The sequence below is a fragment of the Triturus cristatus genome, chromosome 4_1 (assembly GCF_964204655.1).
Source record: "Triturus cristatus chromosome 4_1, aTriCri1.1, whole genome shotgun sequence".
Classification (NCBI taxonomy): domain Eukaryota; kingdom Metazoa; phylum Chordata; class Amphibia; order Caudata; family Salamandridae; genus Triturus; species Triturus cristatus.
In genome coordinates, this window is record NC_140585.1 from 122,476,294 (window position 1) to 122,501,625 (window position 25,332).

Below are 25,332 nucleotides of genomic sequence, written 5' to 3' on the forward strand. Positions count from 1 at the left end.
AATATCCAGAAACAGTTTTCCTTAATAAAAAATGATGAGTCTGCATACCATATTTAAGTGGGAGCCCGGCTAGCTCAGTCGGTAGAGCATGAGACTCTTAATCTCAGGGTCGTGGGTTCGAGCCCCACGTTGGGCGAAAACGAGTAATTTTTGCTGGATGATTGCATTGGCTCTCATAATATGGTGATTAATCTTGCATTAGACATGCACTAACTCCTAAAAATTGTATCTCCCTTGGTTACTCATTCATGAGAAATGTATCTCCAAGATTAGGTAGGGCCTGAGTCTAGGTTAACATACAGTGATATCACTCCTATTCAAGTACTAAACATGCCAACCTGAAGTGTAAAACATCCCCTAGGTGTAGTTAAGGCATCAGTTAGGAGTGAACTGAACACTCATGTTATGGGCAATTAGACTTAAAATAAAGTGTGGACAGCAGTAACGTTACTTTTGAAATGTGATGCTGAGTGAGCACACAGGGGAATTAGCTCAAATGGTAGAGCGCTCGCTTAGCATGCGAGAGGTAGCGGGATCGATGCCCGCATTCTCCATTCTAAAATTTGCATACATTTTACTTTTTAACTTGTAATTGCCATGGTTGTTGCAGAGTAAGAACAGAAAAGTCACAGATGGCTTTCAAATTTGGTGTCATTATAACAACTAAAGTGGTTTAATCAAAAGTGTTTAGGTATTCTATAGCACGTGAGAGGAATTTGATTTCTTATGCAATCTCAAAATGAAAATTTCACACCTTCCATTTTCATTTCGTCTTATTTTACTTGACATTCTTTCCTCTGAAGGATGTATAAAAGTGAAGTTCCTTGCAAAACAAGAGCAGAGGAATATCCAGAAACAGTTTTCCTTAATAAAAAATGATGAGTCTGCATACCATATTTAAGTGGGAGCCCGGCTAGCTCAGTCGGTAGAGCATGAGACTCTTAATCTCAGGGTCGTGGGTTCGAGCCCCACGTTGGGCGAAAACGAGTAATTTTTGCTGGATGATAGCATTGGCTCTCATAATATGGTGATTAATCTTGCATTAGACATGCACTAACTCCTAAAAATTGTATCTCCCTTGGTTACTCATTCATGAGAAATGTATCTCCAAGATTAGGTAGGGCCTGAGTCTAGGTTAACATACAGTGATATCACTCCTATTCAAGTACTAAACATGCCAACCTGAAGTGTAAATCATCACCTAGGTGTAGTTAAGGCATCAGTTAGGAGTGAACTGAACACTCATGTTATGGGCAATTAGACTTAAAATAAAGTGTGGACAGCAGTAACGTTACTTTTGAAATGTGATGCTGAGTGAGCACACAGGGGAATTAGCTCAAATGGTAGAGCGCTCGCTTAGCATGCGAGAGGTAGCGGGATCGATGCCCGCATTCTCCATTCTAAAATTTGCATACATTTTACTTTTTAACTTGTAATTGCCATGGTTGTTGCAGAGTAAGAACAGAAAAGTCACAGATGGCTTTCAAATTTGGTGTCATTATAACAACTAAAGTGGTTTAATCAAAAGTGTTTAGGTATTCTATAGCACGTGAGAGGAATTTGATTTCTTATGCAATCTCAAAATGAAAATTTCACACCTTCCATTTTCATTTCGTCTTATTTTACTTGACATTCTTTCCTCTGAAGGATGTATAAAAGTGAAGTTCCTTGCAAAACAAGAGCAGAGGAATATCCAGAAACGGTTTTCCTTAATAAAAAATGATGAGTCTGCATACCATATTTGAGTGGGAGCCCGGCTAGCTCAGTCGGTAGAGCATGAGACTCTTAATCTCAGGGTCGTGGGTTCGAGCCCCACATTGGGCGAAAACGAGTATTTTTTGCTGGATGATTGCATTGGCTCTCATAATATGGTGATTAATCTTGCATTAGACATGCACTAACTCCTAAAAATTGTATCTCCCTTGGTTACTCATTCATGAGAAATGTATCTCCAAGATTAGGTAGGGCCTGAGTCTAGGTTAACATACAGTGATATCACTCCTATTCAAGTACTAAACATGCCAACCTGAAGTGTAAAACATCCCCTAGGTGTAGTTAAGGCATCAGTTAGGAGTGAACTGAACACTCATGTTATGGGCAATTAGACTTAAAATAAAGTGTGGACAGCAGTAACGTTACATTTGAAATGTGATGCTGAGTGAGCACACAGGGGAATTAGCTCAAATGGTAGAGCGCTCGCTTAGCATGCGAGAGGTAGCGGGATCGATGCCCGCATTCTCCATTCTAAAATTTGCATACATTTTACTTTTTAACTTGTAATTGCCATGGTTGTTGCAGAGTAAGAACAGAAAAGTCACAGATGGCTTTCAAATTTGGTGTCATTATAACAACTAAAGTGGTTTAATCAAAAGTGTTTAGGTATTCTATAGCACGTGAGAGGAATTTGATTTCTTATGCAATCTCAAAATGAAAATTTCACACCTTCCATTTTCATTTCGTCTTATTTTACTTGGCATTCTTTCCTCTGAAGGATGTATAAAAGTGAAGTTCCTTGCAAAACAAGAGCAGAGGAATATCCAAAAACGGTTTTCCTTAATAAAAAATGATGAGTCTGCATACCATATTTGAGTGGGAGCCCGGCTAGCTCAGTCGGTAGAGCATGAGACTCTTAATCTCAGGGTTGTGGGTTCGAGCCCCACGTTGGGCGAAAACGAGTATTTTTTGCTGGATGATTGCATTGGCTCTCATAATATGGTGATTAATCTTGCATTAGACATGCACTAACTCCTAAAAATTGTATCTCCCTTGGTTACTTATTCATGAGAAATGTATCTCCAAGATTAGGTAGGGCCTGAGTCTAGGTTAACATACAGTGATATCACTCCTATTCAAGTACTAAACATGCCAACCTGAAGTGTAAAACATCCCCTAGGTGTAGTTAAGGCATCAGTTAGGAGTGAACTGAACACTCATGTTATGGGCAATTAGACTTAAAATAAAGTGTGGACAGCAGTAACGTTACTTTGGAAATGTGATGCTGAGTGAGCACACAGGGGAATTAGCTCAAATGGTAGAGCGCTCGCTTAGCATGCGAGAGGTAGCGGGATCGATGCCCGCATTCTCCATTCTAAAATTTGCATACATTTTACTTTTTTACTTGTAATTGCCATGGTTGTTGCAGAGTAAGAACAGAAAAGTCACAGATGGCTTTCAAATTTGGTGTCATTATAACAACTAAAGTGGTTTAATCAAAAGTGTTTAGGTATTCTATAGCACGTGAGAGGAATTTGATTTCTTATGCAATCTCTAAATGAAAATTTCACACCTTCCATTTTCATTTCGTCTTATTTTACTTGACATTCTTTCCTCTGAAGGATGTATAAAAGTGAAGTTCCTTGCAAAACAAGAGCAGATGAATATCCAGAAACAGTTTTCCTTAATAAAAAATGATGAGTCTGCATACCATATTTAAGTGGGAGCCCGGCTAGCTCAGTCGGTAGAGCATGAGACTCTTAATCTCAGGGTCGTGGGTTCGAGCCCCACGTTGGGCGAAAACGAGTAATTTTTGCTGGATGATTGCATTGGCTCTCATAATATGGTGATTAATCTTGCATTAGACATGCACTAACTCCTAAAAATTGTATCTCCCTTGGTTACTCATTCATGAGAAATGTATCTCCAAGATTAGGTAGGGCCTGAGTCTAGGTTAACATACTGTGATATCACTCCTATTCAAGTACTAAACATGCCAACCTGAAGTGTAAAACATCCCCTAGGTGTAGTTAAGGCATCAGTTAGGAGTGAACTGAACACTCATGTTATGGGCAATTAGACTTAAAATAAAGTGTGGACAGCAGTAACGTTACTTTTGAAATGTGATGCTGCGTGAGCACACAGGGGAATTAGCTCAAATGGTAGAGCGCTCGCTTAGCATGCGAGAGGTAGCGGGATCGATGCCCGCATTCTCCATTCTAAAATTTGCATACATTTTACTTTTTAACTTGTAATTGCCATGGTTGTTGCAGAGTAAGAACAGAAAAGTCACAGATGGCTTTCAAATTTGGTGTCATTATAACAACTAAAGTGGTTTAATCAAAAGTGTTTAGGTATTCTATAGCACGTGAGAGGAATTTGATTTCTTATGCAATCTCAAAATGAAAATTTCACACCTTCCATTTTCATTTCGTCTTATTTTACTTGACATTCTTTCCTCTGAAGGATGTATAAAAGTGAAGTTCCTTGCAAAACAAGAGCAGAGGAATATCCAGAAACAGTTTTCCTTAATAAAAAATGATGAGTCTGCATACCATATTTAAGTGGGAGCCCGGCTAGCTCAGTCGGTAGAGCATGATACTCTTAATCTCAGGGTCGTGGGTTCGAGCCCCACGTTGGGCGAAAACGAGTATTTTTTGCTGGATGATAGCATTGGCTCTCATAATATGGTGATTAATCTTGCATTAGACATGCACTAACTCCTAAAAATTGTATCTCCCTTGGTTACTCATTCATGAGAAATGTATCTCCAAGATTAGGTAGGGCCTGAGTCTAGGTTAACATACAGTGATATCACTCCTATTCAAGTACTAAACATGCCAACCTGAAGTGTAAAACATCACCTAGGTGTAGTTAAGGCATCAGTTAGGAGTGAACTGAACACTCATGTTATGGGCAATTAGACTTAAAATAAAGTGTGGACAGCAGTAACGTTACATTTGAAATGTGATGCTGAGTGAGCACACAGGGGAATTAGCTCAAATGGTAGAGCGCTCGCTTAGCATGCGAGAGGTAGCGGGATCGATGCCCGCATTCTCCATTCTAAAATTTGCATACATTTTACTTTTTAACTTGTAATTGCCATGGTTGTTGCAGAGTAAGAACAGAAAAGTCACAGATGGCTTTCAAATTTGGTGTCATTATAACAACTAAAGTGGTTTAATCAAAAGTGTTTAGGTATTCTATAGCACGTGAGAGGAATTTGATTTCTTATGCAATCTCAAAATGAAAATTTCACACCTTCCATTTTCATTTCGTCTTATTTTACTTGACATTCTTTCCTCTGAAGGATGTATAAAAGTGAAGTTCCTTGCAAAACAAGAGCAGAGGAATATCCAGAAACGGTTTTCCTTAATAAAAAATGATGAGTCTGCATACCATATTTAAGTGGGAGCCCGGCTAGCTCAGTCGGTAGAGCATGAGACTCTTAATCTCAGGGTCGTGGGTTCGAGCCCCACGTTGGGCGAAAACGAGTATTTTTTGCTGGATGATAGCATTGGCTCTCATAATATGGTGATTAATCTTGCATTAGACATGCACTAACTCCTAAAAATTGTATCTCCCTTGGTTACTCATTCATGAGAAATGTATCTCCAAGATTAGGTAGGGCCTGAGTCTAGGTTAACATACAGTGATATCACTCCTATTCAAGTACTAAACATGCCAACCTGAAGTGTAAAAGATCCCCTAGGTGTAGTTAAGGCATCAGTTAGGAGTGAACTGAACACTCATGTTATGGGCAATTAGACTTAAAATAAAGTGTGGACAGCAGTAACGTTACTTTTGAAATGTGATGCTGAGTGAGCACACAGGGGAATTAGCTCAAATGGTAGAGCGCTCGCTTAGCATGCGAGAGGTAGCGGGATCGATGCCCGCATTCTCCATTCTAAAATTTGCATACATTTTACTTTTTAACTTGTAATTGCCATGGTTGTTGCAGAGTAAGAACAGAAAAGTCACAGATGGCTTTCAAATTTGGTGTCATTATAACAACTAAAGTGGTTTAATCAAAAGTGTTTAGGTATTCTATAGCACGTGAGAGGAATTTGATTTCTTATGCAATCTCAAAATGAAAATTTCACACCTTCCATTTTCATTTCGTCTTATTTTACTTGACATTCTTTCCTCTGAAGGATGTATAAAAGTGAAGTTCCTTGCAAAACAAGAGCAGAGGAATATCCAGAAACGGTTTTCCTTAATAAAAAATGATGAGTCTGCATACCAAATTTGAGTGGGAGCCCGGCTAGCTCAGTCGGTAGAGCATGAGACTCTTAATCTCAGGGTCGTGGGTTCGAGCCCCACATTGGGCGAAAACGAGTATTTTTTGCTGGATGATTGCATTGGCTCTCATAATATGGTGATTAATCTTGCATTAGACATGCACTAACTCCTAAAAATTGTATCTCCCTTGGTTACTCATTCATGAGAAATGTATCTCCAAGATTAGGTAGGGCCTGAGTCTAGGTTAACATACAGTGATATCACTCCTATTCAAGTACTAAACATGCCAACCTGAAGTGTAAAACATCCCCTAGGTGTAGTTAAGGCATCAGTTAGGAGTGAACTGAACACTCATGTTATGGGCAATTAGACTTAAAATAAAGTGTGGACAGCAGTAACGTTACATTTGAAATGTGATGCTGAGTGAGCACACAGGGGAATTAGCTCAAATGGTAGAGCGCTCGCTTAGCATGCGAGAGGTAGCGGGATCGATGCCCGCATTCTCCATTCTAAAATTTGCATACATTTTACTTTTTAACTTGTAATTGCCATGGTTGTTGCAGAGTAAGAACAGAAAAGTCACAGATGGCTTTCAAATTTGGTGTCATTATAACAACTAAAGTGGTTTAATCAAAAGTGTTTAGGTATTCTATAGCACGTGAGAGGAATTTGATTTCTTATGCAATCTCAAAATGAAAATTTCACACCTTCCATTTTCATTTCGTCTTATTTTACTTGGCATTCTTTCCTCTGAAGGATGTATAAAAGTGAAGTTCCTTGCAAAACAAGAGCAGAGGAATATCCAAAAACGGTTTTCCTTAATAAAAAATGATGAGTCTGCATACCATATTTGAGTGGGAGCCCGGCTAGCTCAGTCGGTAGAGCATGAGACTCTTAATCTCAGGGTCGTGGGTTCGAGCCCCACGTTGGGCGAAAACGAGTATTTTTTGCTGGATGATTGCATTGGCTCTCATAATATGGTGATTAATCTTGCATTAGACATGCACTAACTCCTAAAAATTGTATCTCCCTTGGTTACTTATTCATGAGAAATGTATCTCCAAGATTAGGTAGGGCCTGAGTCTAGGTTAACATACAGTGATATCACTCCTATTCAAGTACTAAACATGCCAACCTGAAGTGTAAAACATCCCCTAGGTGTAGTTAAGGCATCAGTTAGGAGTGAACTGAACACTCATGTTATGGGCAATTAGACTTAAAATAAAGTGTGGACAGCAGTAACGTTACTTTGGAAATGTGATGCTGAGTGAGCACACAGGGGAATTAGCTCAAATGGTAGAGCGCTCGCTTAGCATGCGAGAGGTAGCGGGATCGATGCCCGCATTCTCCATTCTAAAATTTGCATACATTTTACTTTTTTACTTGTAATTGCCATGGTTGTTGCAGAGTAAGAACAGAAAAGTCACAGATGGCTTTCAAATTTGGTGTCATTATAACAACTAAAGTGGTTTAATCAAAAGTGTTTAGGTATTCTATAGCACGTGAGAGGAATTTGATTTCTTATGCAATCTCAAAATGAAAATTTCACACCTTCCATTTTCATTTCGTCTTATTTTACTTGACATTCTTTCCTCTGAAGGATGTATAAAAGTGAAGTTCCTTGCAAAACAAGAGCAGATGAATATCCAGAAACAGTTTTCCTTAATAAAAAATGATGAGTCTGCATACCATATTTAAGTGGGAGCCCGGCTAGCTCAGTCGGTAGAGCATGAGACTCTTAATCTCAGGGTCGTGGGTTCGAGCCCCACGTTGGGCGAAAACGAGTAATTTTTGCTGGATGATTGCATTGGCTCTCATAATATGGTGATTAATCTTGCATTAGACATGCACTAACTCCTAAAAATTGTATCTCCCTTGGTTACTCATTCATGAGAAATGTATCTCCAAGATTAGGTAGGGCCTGAGTCTAGGTTAACATACAGTGATATCACTCCTATTCAAGTACTAAACATGCCAACCTGAAGTGTAAAACATCCCCTAGGTGTAGTTAAGGCATCAGTTAGGAGTGAACTGAACACTCATGTTATGGGCAATTAGACTTAAAATAAAGTGTGGACAGCAGTAACGTTACTTTTGAAATGTGATGCTGCGTGAGCACACAGGGGAATTAGCTCAAATGGTAGAGCGCTCGCTTAGCATGCGAGAGGTAGCGGGATCGATGCCCGCATTCTCCATTCTAAAATTTGCATACATTTTACTTTTTAACTTGTAATTGCCATGGTTGTTGCAGAGTAAGAACAGAAAAGTCACAGATGGCTTTCAAATTTGGTGTCATTATAACAACTAAAGTGGTTTAATCAAAAGTGTTTAGGTATTCTATAGCACGTGAGAGGAATTTGATTTCTTATGCAATCTCAAAATGAAAATTTCACACCTTCCATTTTCATTTCGTCTTATTTTACTTGACATTCTTTCCTCTGAAGGATGTATAAAAGTGAAGTTCCTTGCAAAACAAGAGCAGAGGAATATCCAGAAACAGTTTTCCTTAATAAAAAATGATGAGTCTGCATACCATATTTAAGTGGGAGCCCGGCTAGCTCAGTCGGTAGAGCATGATACTCTTAATCTCAGGGTCGTGGGTTCGAGCCCCACGTTGGGCGAAAACGAGTATTTTTTGCTGGATGATAGCATTGGCTCTCATAATATGGTGATTAATCTTGCATTAGACATGCACTAACTCCTAAAAATTGTATCTCCCTTGGTTACTCATTCATGAGAAATGTATCTCCAAGATTAGGTAGGGCCTGAGTCTAGGTTAACATACAGTGATATCACTCCTATTCAAGTACTAAACATGCCAACCTGAAGTGTAAAACATCACCTAGGTGTAGTTAAGGCATCAGTTAGGAGTGAACTGAACACTCATGTTATGGGCAATTAGACTTAAAATAAAGTGTGGACAGCAGTAACGTTACATTTGAAATGTGATGCTGAGTGAGCACACAGGGGAATTAGCTCAAATGGTAGAGAGCTCGCTTAGCATGCGGGAGGTAGCGGGATCGATGCCCGCATTCTCCATTCTAAAATTTGCATACATTTTACTTTTTAACTTGTAATTGCCATGGTTGTTGCAGAGTAAGAACAGAAAAGTCACAGATGGCTTTCAAATTTGGTGTCATTATAACAACTAAAGTGGTTTAATCAAAAGTGTTTAGGTATTCTATAGCACGTGAGAGGAATTTGATTTCTTATGCAATCTCAAAATGAAAATTTCACACCTTCCATTTTCATTTCGTCTTATTTTACTTGACATTCTTTCCTCTGAAGGATGTATAAAAGTGAAGTTCCTTGCAAAACAAGAGCAGAGGAATATCCAGAAACGGTTTTCCTTAATAAAAAATGATGAGTCTGCATACCATATTTAAGTGGGAGCCCGGCTAGCTCAGTCGGTAGAGCATGAGACTCTTAATCTCAGGGTCGTGGGTTCGAGCCCCACGTTGGGCGAAAACGAGTATTTTTTGCTGGATGATAGCATTGGCTCTCATAATATGGTGATTAATCTTGCATTAGACATGCACTAACTCCTAAAAATTGTATCTCCCTTGGTTACTCATTCATGAGAAATGTATCTCCAAGATTAGGTAGGGCCTGAGTCTAGGTTAACATACAGTGATATCACTCCTATTCAAGTACTAAACATGCCAACCTGAAGTGTAAAAGATCCCCTAGGTGTAGTTAAGGCATCAGTTAGGAGTGAACTGAACACTCATGTTATGGGCAATTAGACTTAAAATAAAGTGTGGACAGCAGTAACGTTACTTTTGAAATGTGATGCTGAGTGAGCACACAGGGGATTTAGCTCAAATGGTAGAGCGCTCGCTTAGCATGCGAGAGGTAGCGGGATCGATGCCCGCATTCTCCATTCTAAAATTTGCATACATTTTACTTTTTAACTTGTAATTGCCATGGTTGTTGCAGAGTAAGAACAGAAAAGTCACAGATGGCTTTCAAATTTGGTGTCATTATAACAACTAAAGTGGTTTAATCAAAAGTGTTTAGGTATTCTATAGCACGTGAGAGGAATTTGATTTCTTATGCAATCTCAAAATGAAAATTTCACACCTTCCATTTTCATTTCGTCTTATTTTACTTGGCATTCTTTCCTCTGAAGGATGTATAAAAGTGAAGTTCCTTGCAAAACAAGAGCAGAGGAATATCCAAAAACGGTTTTCCTTAATAAAAAATGATGAGTCTGCATACCATATTTGAGTGGGAGCCAGGCTAGCTCAGTCGGTAGAGCATGAGACTCTTAATCTCAGGGTCGTGGGTTCGAGCCCCACGTTGGGCGAAAACGAGTATTTTTTGCTGGATGATTGCATTGGCTCTCATAATATGGTGATTAATCTTGCATTAGACATGCACTAACTCCTAAAAATTGTATCTCCCTTGGTTACTTATTCATGAGAAATGTATCTCCAAGATTAGGTAGGGCCTGAGTCTAGGTTAACATACAGTGATATCACTCCTATTCAAGTACTAAACATGCCAACCTGAAGTGTAAAACATCCCCTAGGTGTAGTTAAGGCATCAGTTAGGAGTGAACTGAACACTCATGTTATGGGCAATTAGACTTAAAATAAAGTGTGGACAGCAGTAACGTTACTTTGGAAATGTGATGCTGAGTGAGCACACAGGGGAATTAGCTCAAATGGTAGAGCGCTCGCTTAGCATGCGAGAGGTAGCGGGATCGATGCCCGCATTCTCCATTCTAAAATTTGCATACATTTTACTTTTTTACTTGTAATTGCCATGGTTGTTGCAGAGTAAGAACAGAAAAGTCACAGATGGCTTTCAAATTTGGTGTCATTATAACAACTAAAGTGGTTTAATCAAAAGTGTTTAGGTATTCTATAGCACGTGAGAGGAATTTGATTTCTTATGCAATCTCAAAATGAAAATTTCACACCTTCCATTTTCATTTCGTCTTATTTTACTTGACATTCTTTCCTCTGAAGGATGTATAAAAGTGAAGTTCCTTGCAAAACAAGAGCAGAGGAATATCCAGAAACAGTTTTCCTTAATAAAAAATGATGAGTCTGCATACCATATTTAAGTGGGAGCCTGGCTAGCTCAGTCGGTAGAGCATGAGACTCTTAATCTCAGGATCGTGGGTTCGAGCCCCACGTTGGGCGAAAACGAGTAGTTTTTTGCTGGATGATAGCATTGGCTCTCATAATATGGTGATTAATCTTGCATTAGACATGCACTAACTCCTAAAAATTGTATCTCCCTTGGTTACTCATTCATGAGAAATGTATCTCCAAGATTAGGTAGGGCCTGAGTCTAGGTTAACATACAGTGATATCACTCCTATTCAAGTACTAAACATGCCAACCTGAAGTGTAAAACATCCCCTAGGTGTAGTTAAGGCATCAGTTAGGAGTGAACTGAACACTCATGTTATGGGCAATTAGACTTAAAATAAAGTGTGGACAGCAGTAACGTTACTTTTGAAATGTGATGCTGAGTGAGCACACAGGGGAATTAGCTCAAATGGTAGAGCGCTCGCTTAGCATGCGAGAGGTAGCGGGATCGATGCCCGCATTCTCCATTCTAAAATTTGCATACATTTTACTTTTTAACTTGTAATTGCCATGGTTGTTGCAGAGTAAGAACAGAAAAGTCACAGATGGCTTTCAAATTTGGTGTCATTATAACAACTAAAGTGGTTTAATCAAAAGTGTTTAGGTATTCTATAGCACGTGAGAGGAATTTGATTTCTTATGCAATCTCAAAATGAAAATTTCACACCTTCCATTTTCATTTCGTCTTATTTTACTTGACATTCTTTCCTCTGAAGGATGTATAAAAGTGAAGTTCCTTGCAAAACAAGAGCAGAGGAATATCCAGAAACAGTTTTCCTTAATAAAAAATGATGAGTCTGCATACCATATTTAAGTGGGAGCCCGGCTAGCTCAGTCGGTAGAGCATGAGACTCTTAATCTCAGGGTCGTGGGTTCGAGCCCCACGTTGGGCGAAAACGAGTAATTTTTGCTGGATGATAGCATTGGCTCTCATAATATGGTGATTAATCTTGCATTAGACATGCACTAACTCCTAAAAATTGTATCTCCCTTGGTTACTCATTCATGAGAAATGTATCTCCAAGATTAGGTAGGGCCTGAGTCTAGGTTAACATACAGTGATATCACTCCTATTCAAGTACTAAACATGCCAACCTGAAGTGTAAATCATCACCTAGGTGTAGTTAAGGCATCAGTTAGGAGTGAACTGAACACTCATGTTATGGGCAATTAGACTTAAAATAAAGTGTGGACAGCAGTAACGTTACTTTTGAAATGTGATGCTGAGTGAGCACACAGGGGAATTAGCTCAAATGGTAGAGCGCTCGCTTAGCATGCGAGAGGTAGCGGGATCGATGCCCGCATTCTCCATTCTAAAATTTGCATACATTTTACTTTTTAACTTGTAATTGCCATGGTTGTTGCAGAGTAAGAACAGAAAAGTCACAGATGGCTTTCAAATTTGGTGTCATTATAACAACTAAAGTGGTTTAATCAAAAGTGTTTAGGTATTCTATAGCACGTGAGAGGAATTTGATTTCTTATGCAATCTCAAAATGAAAATTTCACACCTTCCATTTTCATTTCGTCTTATTTTACTTGACATTCTTTCCTCTGAAGGATGTATAAAAGTGAAGTTCCTTGCAAAACAAGAGCAGAGGAATATCCAGAAACGGTTTTCCTTAATAAAAAATGATGAGTCTGCATACCATATTTGAGTGGGAGCCCGGCTAGCTCAGTCGGTAGAGCATGAGACTCTTAATCTCAGGGTCGTGGGTTCGAGCCCCACATTGGGCGAAAACGAGTATTTTTTGCTGGATGATTGCATTGGCTCTCATAATATGGTGATTAATCTTGCATTAGACATGCACTAACTCCTAAAAATTGTATCTCCCTTGGTTACTCATTCATGAGAAATGTATCTCCAAGATTAGGTAGGGCCTGAGTCTAGGTTAACATACAGTGATATCACTCCTATTCAAGTACTAAACATGCCAACCTGAAGTGTAAAACATCCCCTAGGTGTAGTTAAGGCATCAGTTAGGAGTGAACTGAACACTCATGTTATGGGCAATTAGACTTAAAATAAAGTGTGGACAGCAGTAACGTTACATTTGAAATGTGATGCTGAGTGAGCACACAGGGGAATTAGCTCAAATGGTAGAGCGCTCGCTTAGCATGCGAGAGGTAGCGGGATCGATGCCCGCATTCTCCATTCTAAAATTTGCATACATTTTACTTTTTTACTTGTAATTGCCATGGTTGTTGCAGAGTAAGAACAGAAAAGTCACAGATGGCTTTCAAATTTGGTGTCATTATAACAACTAAAGTGGTTTAATCAAAAGTGTTTAGGTATTCTATAGCACGTGAGAGGAATTTGATTTCTTATGCAATCTCAAAATGAAAATTTCACACCTTCCATTTTCATTTCGTCTTATTTTACTTGGCATTCTTTCCTCTGAAGGATGTATAAAAGTGAAGTTCCTTGCAAAACAAGAGCAGAGGAATATCCAAAAACGGTTTTCCTTAATAAAAAATGATGAGTCTGCATACCATATTTGAGTGGGAGCCCGGCTAGCTCAGTCGGTAGAGCATGAGACTCTTAATCTCAGGGTTGTGGGTTCGAGCCCCACGTTGGGCGAAAACGAGTATTTTTTGCTGGATGATTGCATTGGCTCTCATAATATGGTGATTAATCTTGCATTAGACATGCACTAACTCCTAAAAATTGTATCTCCCTTGGTTACTTATTCATGAGAAATGTATCTCCAAGATTAGGTAGGGCCTGAGTCTAGGTTAACATACAGTGATATCACTCCTATTCAAGTACTAAACATGCCAACCTGAAGTGTAAAACATCCCCTAGGTGTAGTTAAGGCATCAGTTAGGAGTGAACTGAACACTCATGTTATGGGCAATTAGACTTAAAATAAAGTGTGGACAGCAGTAACGTTACTTTGGAAATGTGATGCTGAGTGAGCACACAGGGGAATTAGCTCAAATGGTAGAGCGCTCGCTTAGCATGCGAGAGGTAGCGGGATCGATGCCCGCATTCTCCATTCTAAAATTTGCATACATTTTACTTTTTTACTTGTAATTGCCATGGTTGTTGCAGAGTAAGAACAGAAAAGTCACAGATGGCTTTCAAATTTGGTGTCATTATAACAACTAAAGTGGTTTAATCAAAAGTGTTTAGGTATTCTATAGCACGTGAGAGGAATTTGATTTCTTATGCAATCTCAAAATGAAAATTTCACACCTTCCATTTTCATTTCGTCTTATTTTACTTGACATTCTTTCCTCTGAAGGATGTATAAAAGTGAAGTTCCTTGCAAAACAAGAGCAGATGAATATCCAGAAACAGTTTTCCTTAATAAAAAATGATGAGTCTGCATACCATATTTAAGTGGGAGCCCGGCTAGCTCAGTCGGTAGAGCATGAGACTCTTAATCTCAGGGTCGTGGGTTCGAGCCCCACGTTGGGCGAAAACGAGTAATTTTTGCTGGATGATTGCATTGGCTCTCATAATATGGTGATTAATCTTGCATTAGACATGCACTAACTCCTAAAAATTGTATCTCCCTTGGTTACTCATTCATGAGAAATGTATCTCCAAGATTAGGTAGGGCCTGAGTCTAGGTTAACATACAGTGATATCACTCCTATTCAAGTACTAAACATGCCAACCTGAAGTGTAAAACATCCCCTAGGTGTAGTTAAGGCATCAGTTAGGAGTGAACTGAACACTCATGTTATGGGCAATTAGACTTAAAATAAAGTGTGGACAGCAGTAACGTTACTTTTGAAATGTGATGCTGCGTGAGCACACAGGGGAATTAGCTCAAATGGTAGAGCGCTCGCTTAGCATGCGAGAGGTAGCGGGATCGATGCCCGCATTCTCCATTCTAAAATTTGCATACATTTTACTTTTTAACTTGTAATTGCCATGGTTGTTGCAGAGTAAGAACAGAAAAGTCACAGATGGCTTTCAAATTTGGTGTCATTATAACAACTAAAGTGGTTTAATCAAAAGTGTTTAGGTATTCTATAGCACGTGAGAGGAATTTGATTTCTTATGCAATCTCAAAATGAAAATTTCACACCTTCCATTTTCATTTCGTCTTATTTTACTTGACATTCTTTCCTCTGAAGGATGTATAAAAGTGAAGTTCCTTGCAAAACAAGAGCAGAGGAATATCCAGAAACAGTTTTCCTTAATAAAAAATGATGAGTCTGCATACCATATTTAAGTGGGAGCCCGGCTAGCTCAGTCGGTAGAGCATGATACTCTTCATCTCAGGGTCGTGGGTTCGAGCCCCACGTTGGGCGAAAACGAGTATTTTTTGCTGGATGATAGCATTGGCTCTCATAATATGGTGATTAATCTTGCATTAGACATGCACTAACTCCTAAAAATTGTATCTCCCTTGGTTACTCATTCATGAGAAATGTATCTCCAAGATTAGGTAGGGCCTGAGTCTAGGTTAACATACAGTGATATCACTCCTATTCAAGTACTAAACATGCCAACCTGAAGTGTAAAAGATCCCCTAGGTGTAGTTAAGGCATCAGTTAGGAGTGAACTGAACACTCATGTTATGGGCAATTAGACTTAAAATAAAGTGTGGACAGCAGTAACGTTACTTTTGAAATGTGATGCTGAGTGAGCACACAGGGGAATTAGCTCAAATGGTAGAGCGCTCGCTTAGCATGCGAGAGGTAGCGGGATCGATGCCCGCATTCTCCATTCTAAAATTTGCATACATTTTACTTTTTAACTTGTAATTGCCATGGTTGTTGCAGAGTAAGAACAGAAAAGTCACAGATGGCTTTCAAATTTGGTGTCATTATAACAACTAAAGTGGTTTAATCAAAAGTGTTTAGGTATTCTATAGCACGTGAGAGGAATTTGATTTCTTATGCAATCTCAAAATGAAAATTTCACACCTTCCATTTTCATTTCGTCTTATTTTACTTGACATTCTTTCCTCTGAAGGATGTATAAAAGTGAAGTTCCTTGCAAAACAAGAGCAGAGGAATATCCAGAAACGGTTTTCCTTAATAAAAAATGATGAGTCTGCATACCATATTTGAGTGGGAGCCCGGCTAGCTCAGTCGGTAGAGCATGAGACTCTTAATCTCAGGGTCGTGGGTTCGAGCCCCACATTGGGCGAAAACGAGTATTTTTTGCTGGATGATTGCATTGGCTCTCATAATATGGTGATTAATCTTGCATTAGACATGCACTAACTCCTAAAAATTGTATCTCCCTTGGTTACTCATTCATGAGAAATGTATCTCCAAGATTAGGTAGGGCCTGAGTCTAGGTTAACATACAGTGATATCACTCCTATTCAAGTACTAAACATGCCAACCTGAAGTGTAAAACATCCCCTAGGTGTAGTTAAGGCATCAGTTAGGAGTGAACTGAACACTCATGTTATGGGCAATTAGACTTAAAATAAAGTGTGGACAGCAGTAACGTTACATTTGAAATGTGATGCTGAGTGAGCACACAGGGGAATTAGCTCAAATGGTAGAGCGCTCGCTTAGCATGCGAGAGGTAGCGGGATCGATGCCCGCATTCTCCATTCTAAAATTTGCATACATTTTACTTTTTAACTTGTAATTGCCATGGTTGTTGCAGAGTAAGAACAGAAAAGTCACAGATGGCTTTCAAATTTGGTGTCATTATAACAACTAAAGTGGTTTAATCAAAAGTGTTTAGGTATTCTATAGCACGTGAGAGGAATTTGATTTCTTATGCAATCTCAAAATGAAAATTTCACACCTTCCATTTTCATTTCGTCTTATTTTACTTGGCATTCTTTCCTCTGAAGGATGTATAAAAGTGAAGTTCCTTGCAAAACAAGAGCAGAGGAATATCCAAAAACGGTTTTCCTTAATAAAAAATGATGAGTCTGCATACCATATTTGAGTGGGAGCCCGGCTAGCTCAGTCGGTAGAGCATGAGACTCTTAATCTCAGGGTCGTGGGTTCGAGCCCCACGTTGGGCGAAAACGAGTATTTTTTGCTGGATGATTGCATTGGCTCTCATAATATGGTGATTAATCTTGCATTAGACATGCACTAACTCCTAAAAATTGTATCTCCCTTGGTTACTTATTCATGAGAAATGTATCTCCAAGATTAGGTAGGGCCTGAGTCTAGGTTAACATACAGTGATATCACTCCTATTCAAGTACTAAACATGCCAACCTGAAGTGTAAAACATCCCCTAGGTGTAGTTAAGGCATCAGTTAGGAGTGAACTGAACACTCATGTTATGGGCAATTAGACTTAAAATAAAGTGTGGACAGCAGTAACGTTACTTTGGAAATGTGATGCTGAGTGAGCACACAGGGGAATTAGCTCAAATGGTAGAGCGCTCGCTTAGCATGCGAGAGGTAGCGGGATCGATGCCCGCATTCTCCATTCTAAAATTTGCATACATTTTACTTTTTTACTTGTAATTGCCATGGTTGTTGCAGAGTAAGAACAGAAAAGTCACAGATGGCTTTCAAATTTGGTGTCATTATAACAACTAAAGTGGTTTAATCAAAAGTGTTTAGGTATTCTATAGCACGTGAGAGGAATTTGATTTCTTATGCAATCTCAAAATGAAAATTTCACACCTTCCATTTTCATTTCGTCTTATTTTACTTGGCATTCTTTCCTCTGAAGGATGTATAAAAGTGAAGTTCCTTGCAAAACAAGAGCAGAGGAATATCCAAAAACGGTTTTCCTTAATAAAAAATGATGAGTCTGCATACCATATTTGAGTGGGAGCCCGGCTAGCTCAGTCGGTAGAGCATGAGACTCTTAATCTCAGGGTTGTGGGTTCGAGCCCCACGTTGGGCGAAAACGAGTATTTTTTGCTGGATGATTGCATTGGCTCTCATAATATGGTGATTAATCTTGCATTAGACATGCACTAACTCCTAAAAATTGTATCTCCCTTGGTTACTTATTCATGAGAAATGTATCTCCAAGATTAGGTAGGGCCTGAGTCTAGGTTAACATACAGTGATATCACTCCTATTCAAGTACTAAACATGCCAACCTGAAGTGTAAAACATCCCCTAGGTGTAGTTAAGGCATCAGTTAGGAGTGAACTGAACACTCATGTTATGGGCAATTAGACTTAAAATAAAGTGTGGACAGCAGTAACGTTACTTTGGAAATGTGATGCTGAGTGAGCACACAGGGGAATTAGCTCAAATGGTAGAGCGCTCGCTTAGCATGCGAGAGGTAGCGGGATCGATGCCCGCATTCTCCATTCTAAAATTTGCATACATTTTACTTTTTTACTTGTAATTGCCATGGTTGTTGCAGAGTAAGAACAGAAAAGTCACAGATGGCTTTCAAATTTGGTGTCATTATAACAACTAAAGTGGTTTAATCAAAAGTGTTTAGGTATTCTATAGCACGTGAGAGGAATTTGATTTCTTATGCAATCTCAAAATGAAAATTTCACACCTTCCATTTTCATTTCGTCTTATTTTACTTGGCATTCTTTCCTCTGAAGGATGTATAAAAGTGAAGTTCCTTGCAAAACAAGAGCAGAGGAATATCCAAAAACGGTTTTCCTTAATAAAAAATGATGAGTCTGCATACCATATTTGAGTGGGAGCCCGGCTAGCTCAGTCGGTAGAGCATGAGACTCTTAATCTCAGGGTTGTGGGTTCGAGCCCCACGTTGGGCAAAAACGAGTATTTTTTGCTGGATGATTGCATTGGCTCTCATAATATGGTGATTAATCTTGCATTAGACATGCACTAACTCCTAAAAATTGTATCTCCCTTGGTTACTTATTCATGAGAAATGTATCTCCAAGATTAGGTAGGGCCTGAGTCTAGGTTAACATACAGTGATATCACTCCTATTCAAGTACTAAACATGCCAACCTGAAGTGTAAAACATCCCCTAGGTGTAGTTAAGGCATCAGTTAGGAGTGAACTGAACACTCATGTTATGGGCAATTAGACTTAAAATAAAGTGTGGACAGCAGTAACGTTACTTTGGAAATGTGATGCTGAGTGAGCACACAGGGGAATTAGCTCAAATGGTAGAGCGCTCGCTTAGCATGCGAGAGGTAGCGGGATCGATGCCCGCATTCTCCATTCTAAAATTTGCATACATTTTACTTTTTTACTTGTAATTGCCATGGTTGTTGCAGAGTAAGAACAGAAAAGTCACAGATGGCTTTCAAATTTGGTGTCATTATAACAACTAAAGTGGTTTAATCAAAAGTGTTTAGGTATTCTATAGCACGTGAGAGGAATTTGATTTCTTATGCAATCTCAAAATGAAAATTTCACACCTTCCATTTTCATTTCGTCTTATTTTACTTGACATTCTTTCCTCTGAAGGATGTATAAAAGTGAAGTTCCTTGCAAAACAAGAGCAGATGAATATCCAGAAACAGTTTTCCTTAATAAAAAATGATGAGTCTGCATACCATATTTAAGTGGGAGCCCGGCTAGCTCAGTCGGTAGAGCATGAGACTCTTAATCTCAGGGTCGTGGGTTCGAGCCCCACGTTGGGCGAAAACGAGTAATTTTTGCTGGATGATTGCATTGGCTCTCATAATATGGTGATTAATCTTGCATTAGACATGCACTAACTCCTAAAAATTGTATCTCCCTTGGTTACTCATTCATGAGAAATGTATCTCCAAGATTAGGTAGGGCCTGAGTCTAGGTTAACATACAGTGATATCACTCCTATTCAAGTACTAAACATGCCAACCTGAAGTGTAAAACATCCCCTAGGTGTAGTTAAGGCATCAGTTAGGAGTGAACTGAACACTCATGTTATGGGCAATTAGACTTAAAATAAAGTGTGGACAGCAGTAACGTTACTTTTGAAATGTGATGCTGCGTGAGCACACAGGGGAATTAGCTCAAATGGTAGAGCGCTCGCTTAGCATGCGAGAGGTAGCGGGATCGATGCCCGCATTCTCCATTCTAAAATTTGCATACATTTTACTTTTTAACTTGTAATTGCCATGGTTGTTGCAGAGTAAGAACAGAAAAGTCACAGATGGCTTTCAAATTTGGTGTCATTATAACAACTAAAGTGGTTTAATCAAAAGTGTTTAGGTATTCTATAGCACGTGAGAGGAATTTGATTTCTTATGCAATCTCAAAATGAAAATTTCACACCTTCCATTTTCATTTCGTCTTATTTTACTTGACATTCTTTCCTCTGAAGGATGTATAAAAGTGAAGTTCCTTGCAAAACAAGAGCAGAGGAATATCCAGAAACAGTTTTCCTTAATAAAAAATGATGAGTCTGCATACCATATTTAAGTGGGAGCCCGGCTAGCTCAGTCGGTAGAGCATGATACTCTTTATCTCAGGGTCGTGGGTTCGAGCCCCACGTTGGGCGAAAACGAGTATTTTTTGCTGGATGATAGCATTGGCTCTCATAATATGGTGATTAATCTTGCATTAGACATGCACTAACTCCTAAAAATTGTATCTCCCTTGGTTACTCATTCATGAGAAATGTATCTCCAAGATTAGGTAGGGCCTGAGTCTAGGTTAACATACAGTGATATCACTCCTATTCAAGTACTAAACATGCCAACCTGAAGTGTAAAACATCACCTAGGTGTAGTTAAGGCATCAGTTAGGAGTGAACTGAACACTCATGTTATGGGCAATTAGACACAAAATAAAGTGTGGACAGCAGTAACGTTACATTTGAAATGTGATGCTGAGTGAGCACACAGGGGAATTAGCTCAAATGGTAGAGCGCTCGCTTAGCATGCGAGAGGTAGCGGGATCGATGCCCGCATTCTCCATTCTAAAATTTGCATACATTTTACTTTTTAACTTGTAATTGCCATGGTTGTTGCAGAGTAAGAACAGAAAAGTCACAGATGGCTTTCAAATTTGGTGTCATTATAACAACTAAAGTGGTTTAATCAAAAGTGTTTAGGTATTCTATAGCACGTGAGAGGAATTTGATTTCTTATGCAATCTCAAAATGAAAATTTCACACCTTCCATTTTCATTTCGTCTTATTTTACTTGACATTCTTTCCTCTGAAGGATGTATAAAAGTGAAGTTCCTTGCAAAACAAGAGCAGAGGAATATCCAGAAACGGTTTTCCTTAATAAAAAATGATGAGTCTGCATACCATATTTAAGTGGGAGCCCGGCTAGCTCAGTCGGTAGAGCATGAGACTCTTAATCTCAGGGTCGTGGGTTCGAGCCCCACGTTGGGCGAAAACGAGTATTTTTTGCTGGATGATAGCATTGGCTCTCATAATATGGTGATTAATCTTGCATTAGACATGCACTAACTCCTAAAAATTGTATCTCCCTTGGTTACTCATTCATGAGAAATGTATCTCCAAGATTAGGTAGGGCCTGAGTCTAGGTTAACATACAGTGATATCACTCCTATTCAAGTACTAAACATGCCAACCTGAAGTGTAAAAGATCCCCTAGGTGTAGTTAAGGCATCAGTTAGGAGTGAACTGAACACTCATGTTATGGGCAATTAGACTTAAAATAAAGTGTGGACAGCAGTAACGTTACTTTTGAAATGTGATGCTGAGTGAGCACACAGGGGAATTAGCTCAAATGGTAGAGCGCTCGCTTAGCATGCGAGAGGTAGCGGGATCGATGCCCGCATTCTCCATTCTAAAATTTGCATACATTTTACTTTTTAACTTGTAATTGCCATGGTTGTTGCAGAGTAAGAACAGAAAAGTCACAGATGGCTTTCAAATTTGGTGTCATTATAACAACTAAAGTGGTTTAATCAAAAGTGTTTAGGTATTCTATAGCACGTGAGAGGAATTTGATTTCTTATGCAATCTCAAAATGAAAATTTCACACCTTCCATTTTCATTTCGTCTTATTTTACTTGACATTCTTTCCTCTGAAGGATGTATAAAAGTGAAGTTCCTTGCAAAACAAGAGCAGAGGAATATCCAGAAACGGTTTTCCTTAATAAAAAATGATGAGTCTGCATACCATATTTGAGTGGGAGCCCGGCTAGCTCAGTCGGTAGAGCATGAGACTCTTAATCTCAGGGTCGTGGGTTCGAGCCCCACATTGGGCGAAAACGAGTATTTTTTGCTGGATGATTGCATTGGCTCTCATAATATGGTGATTAATCTTGCATTAGACATGCACTAACTCCTAAAAATTGTATCTCCCTTGGTTACTCATTCATGAGAAATGTATCTCCAAGATTAGGTAGGGCCTGAGTCTAGGTTAACATACAGTGATATCACTCCTATTCAAGTACTAAACATGCCAACCTGAAGTGTAAAACATCCCCTAGGTGTAGTTAAGGCATCAGTTAGGAGTGAACTGAACACTCATGTTATGGGCAATTAGACTTAAAATAAAGTGTGGACAGCAGTAACGTTACATTTGAAATGTGATGCTGAGTGAGCACACAGGGGAATTAGCTCAAATGGTAGAGCGCTCGCTTAGCATGCGAGAGGTAGCGGGATCGATGCCCGCATTCTCCATTCTAAAATTTGCATACATTTTACTTTTTAACTTGTAATTGCCATGGTTGTTGCAGAGTAAGAACAGAAAAGTCACAGATGGCTTTCAAATTTGGTGTCATTATAACAACTAAAGTGGTTTAATCAAAAGTGTTTAGGTATTCTATAGCACGTGAGAGGAATTTGATTTCTTATGCAATCTCAAAATGAAAATTTCACACCTTCCATTTTCATTTCGTCTTATTTTACTTGGCATTCTTTCCTCTGAAGGATGTATAAAAGTGAAGTTCCTTGCAAAACAAGAGCAGAGGAATATCCAAAAACGGTTTTCCTTAATAAAAAATGATGAGTCTGCATACCATATTTGAGTGGGAGCCCGGCTAGCTCAGTCGGTAGAGCATGAGACTCTTAATCTCAGGGTCGTGGGTTCGAGCCCCACGTTGGGCGAAAACGAGTATTTTTTGCTGGATGATTGCATTGGCTCTCATAATATGGTGATTAATCTTGCATTAGACATGCACTAACTCCTAAAAATTGTATCTCCCTTGGTTACTTATTCATGAGAAATGTATCTCCAAGATTAGGTAGGGCCTGAGTCTAGGTTAACATACAGTGATATCACTCCTATTCAAGTACTAAACATGCCAACCTGAAGTGTAAAACATCCCCTAGGTGTAGTTAAGGCATCAGTTAGGAGTGAACTGAACACTCATGTTATGGGCAATTAGACTTAAAATAAAGTGTGGACAGCAGTAACGTTACTTTGGAAATGTGATGCTGAGTGAGCACACAGGGGAATTAGCTCAAATGGTAGAGCGCTCGCTTAGCATGCGAGAGGTAGCGGGATCGATGCCCGCATTCTCCATTCTAAAATTTGCATACATTTTACTTTTTTACTTGTAATTGCCATGGTTGTTGCAGAGTAAGAACAGAAAAGTCACAGATGGCTTTCAAATTTGGTGTCATTATAACAACTAAAGTGGTTTAATCAAAAGTGTTTAGGTATTCTATAGCACGTGAGAGGAATTTGATTTCTTATGCAATCTCAAAATGAAAATTTCACACCTTCCATTTTCATTTCGTCTTATTTTACTTGACATTCTTTCCTCTGAAGGATGTATAAAAGTGAAGTTCCTTGCAAAACAAGAGCAGATGAATATCCAGAAACAGTTTTCCTTAATAAAAAATGATGAGTCTGCATACCATATTTAAGTGGGAGCCCGGCTAGCTCAGTCGGTAGAGCATGAGACTCTTAATCTCAGGGTCGTGGGTTCGAGCCCCACGTTGGGCGAAAACGAGTAATTTTTGCTGGATGATTGCATTGGCTCTCATAATATGGTGATTAATCTTGCATTAGACATGCACTAACTCCTAAAAATTGTATCTCCCTTGGTTACTCATTCATGAGAAATGTATCTCCAAGATTAGGTAGGGCCTGAGTCTAGGTTAACATACAGTGATATCACTCCTATTCAAGTACTAAACATGCCAACCTGAAGTGTAAAACATCCCCTAGGTGTAGTTAAGGCATCAGTTAGGAGTGAACTGAACACTCATGTTATGGGCAATTAGACTTAAAATAAAGTGTGGACAGCAGTAACGTTACTTTTGAAATGTGATGCTGCGTGAGCACACAGGGGAATTAGCTCAAATGGTAGAGCGCTCGCTTAGCATGCGAGAGGTAGCGGGATCGATGCCCGCATTCTCCATTCTAAAATTTGCATACATTTTACTTTTTAACTTGTAATTGCCATGGTTGTTGCAGAGTAAGAACAGAAAAGTCACAGATGGCTTTCAAATTTGGTGTCATTATAACAACTAAAGTGGTTTAATCAAAAGTGTTTAGGTATTCTATAGCACGTGAGAGGAATTTGATTTCTTATGCAATCTCAAAATGAAAATTTCACACCTTCCATTTTCATTTCGTCTTATTTTACTTGACATTCTTTCCTCTGAAGGATGTATAAAAGTGAAGTTCCTTGCAAAACAAGAGCAGAGGAATATCCAGAAACAGTTTTCCTTAATAAAAAATGATGAGTCTGCATACCATATTTAAGTGGGAGCCCGGCTAGCTCAGTCGGTAGAGCATGATACTCTTAATCTCAGGGTCGTGGGTTCGAGCCCCACGTTGGGCGAAAACGAGTATTTTTTGCTGGATGATAGCATTGGCTCTCATAATATGGTGATTAATCTTGCATTAGACATGCACTAACTCCTAAAAATTGTATCTCCCTTGGTTACTCATTCATGAGAAATGTATCTCCAAGATTAGGTAGGGCCTGAGTCTAGGTTAACATACAGTGATATCACTCCTATTCAAGTACTAAACATGCCAACCTGAAGTGTAAAACATCACCTAGGTGTAGTTAAGGCATCAGTTAGGAGTGAACTGAACACTCATGTTATGGGCAATTAGACTTAAAATAAAGTGTGGACAGCAGTAACGTTACATTTGAAATGTGATGCTGAGTGAGCACACAGGGGAATTAGCTCAAATGGTAGAGCGCTCGCTTAGCATGCGAGAGGTAGCGGGATCGATGCCCGCATTCTCCATTCTAAAATTTGCATACATTTTACTTTTTAACTTGTAATTGCCATGGTTGTTGCAGAGTAAGAACAGAAAAGTCACAGATGGCTTTCAAATTTGGTGTCATTATAACAACTAAAGTGGTTTAATCAAAAGTGTTTAGGTATTCTATAGCACGTGAGAGGAATTTGATTTCTTATGCAATCTCAAAATGAAAATTTCACACCTTCCATTTTCATTTCGTCTTATTTTACTTGACATTCTTTCCTCTGAAGGATGTATAAAAGTGAAGTTCCTTGCAAAACAAGAGCAGAGGAATATCCAGAA

General features: G+C 39.0%; 14 non-coding genes across 14 annotated transcripts; all 14 read left to right on the plus strand.

Moving 5' to 3' along the window:
• The first annotated feature begins 63 nt into the window (after nucleotides 1-63).
• Nucleotides 64-136, plus strand: TRNAK-CUU (transfer RNA lysine (anticodon CUU)). Its single transcript has one exon. It is a non-coding gene; the product is annotated as a tRNA-Lys (tRNA).
• Nucleotides 137-907: 771 nt separating this feature from the next.
• On the plus strand, nucleotides 908-980 carry TRNAK-CUU (transfer RNA lysine (anticodon CUU)). Its single transcript has one exon. It is a non-coding gene; the product is annotated as a tRNA-Lys (tRNA).
• Nucleotides 981-3,439: 2,459 nt separating this feature from the next.
• On the plus strand, nucleotides 3,440-3,512 carry TRNAK-CUU (transfer RNA lysine (anticodon CUU)). The gene has a single exon. It is a non-coding gene; the product is annotated as a tRNA-Lys (tRNA).
• A 1,615-nt stretch (nucleotides 3,513-5,127) lies between these two features.
• Nucleotides 5,128-5,200, plus strand: TRNAK-CUU (transfer RNA lysine (anticodon CUU)). Its single transcript has one exon. It is a non-coding gene; the product is annotated as a tRNA-Lys (tRNA).
• Nucleotides 5,201-6,815: 1,615 nt separating this feature from the next.
• TRNAK-CUU (transfer RNA lysine (anticodon CUU)) lies at nucleotides 6,816-6,888 on the plus strand. Its single transcript has one exon. It is a non-coding gene; the product is annotated as a tRNA-Lys (tRNA).
• Nucleotides 6,889-7,659: 771 nt separating this feature from the next.
• TRNAK-CUU (transfer RNA lysine (anticodon CUU)) lies at nucleotides 7,660-7,732 on the plus strand. The gene has a single exon. It is a non-coding gene; the product is annotated as a tRNA-Lys (tRNA).
• Nucleotides 7,733-9,347: 1,615 nt separating this feature from the next.
• On the plus strand, nucleotides 9,348-9,420 carry TRNAK-CUU (transfer RNA lysine (anticodon CUU)). Its single transcript has one exon. It is a non-coding gene; the product is annotated as a tRNA-Lys (tRNA).
• A 2,460-nt stretch (nucleotides 9,421-11,880) lies between these two features.
• TRNAK-CUU (transfer RNA lysine (anticodon CUU)) lies at nucleotides 11,881-11,953 on the plus strand. Its single transcript has one exon. It is a non-coding gene; the product is annotated as a tRNA-Lys (tRNA).
• A 2,459-nt stretch (nucleotides 11,954-14,412) lies between these two features.
• On the plus strand, nucleotides 14,413-14,485 carry TRNAK-CUU (transfer RNA lysine (anticodon CUU)). Its single transcript has one exon. It is a non-coding gene; the product is annotated as a tRNA-Lys (tRNA).
• Nucleotides 14,486-16,944: 2,459 nt separating this feature from the next.
• TRNAK-CUU (transfer RNA lysine (anticodon CUU)) lies at nucleotides 16,945-17,017 on the plus strand. Its single transcript has one exon. It is a non-coding gene; the product is annotated as a tRNA-Lys (tRNA).
• Nucleotides 17,018-19,476: 2,459 nt separating this feature from the next.
• TRNAK-CUU (transfer RNA lysine (anticodon CUU)) lies at nucleotides 19,477-19,549 on the plus strand. Its single transcript has one exon. It is a non-coding gene; the product is annotated as a tRNA-Lys (tRNA).
• A 1,615-nt stretch (nucleotides 19,550-21,164) lies between these two features.
• On the plus strand, nucleotides 21,165-21,237 carry TRNAK-CUU (transfer RNA lysine (anticodon CUU)). Its single transcript has one exon. It is a non-coding gene; the product is annotated as a tRNA-Lys (tRNA).
• Nucleotides 21,238-22,852: 1,615 nt separating this feature from the next.
• On the plus strand, nucleotides 22,853-22,925 carry TRNAK-CUU (transfer RNA lysine (anticodon CUU)). The gene has a single exon. It is a non-coding gene; the product is annotated as a tRNA-Lys (tRNA).
• Nucleotides 22,926-23,696: 771 nt separating this feature from the next.
• Nucleotides 23,697-23,769, plus strand: TRNAK-CUU (transfer RNA lysine (anticodon CUU)). The gene has a single exon. It is a non-coding gene; the product is annotated as a tRNA-Lys (tRNA).
• The last annotated feature ends 1,563 nt before the right edge of the window (nucleotides 23,770-25,332 follow it).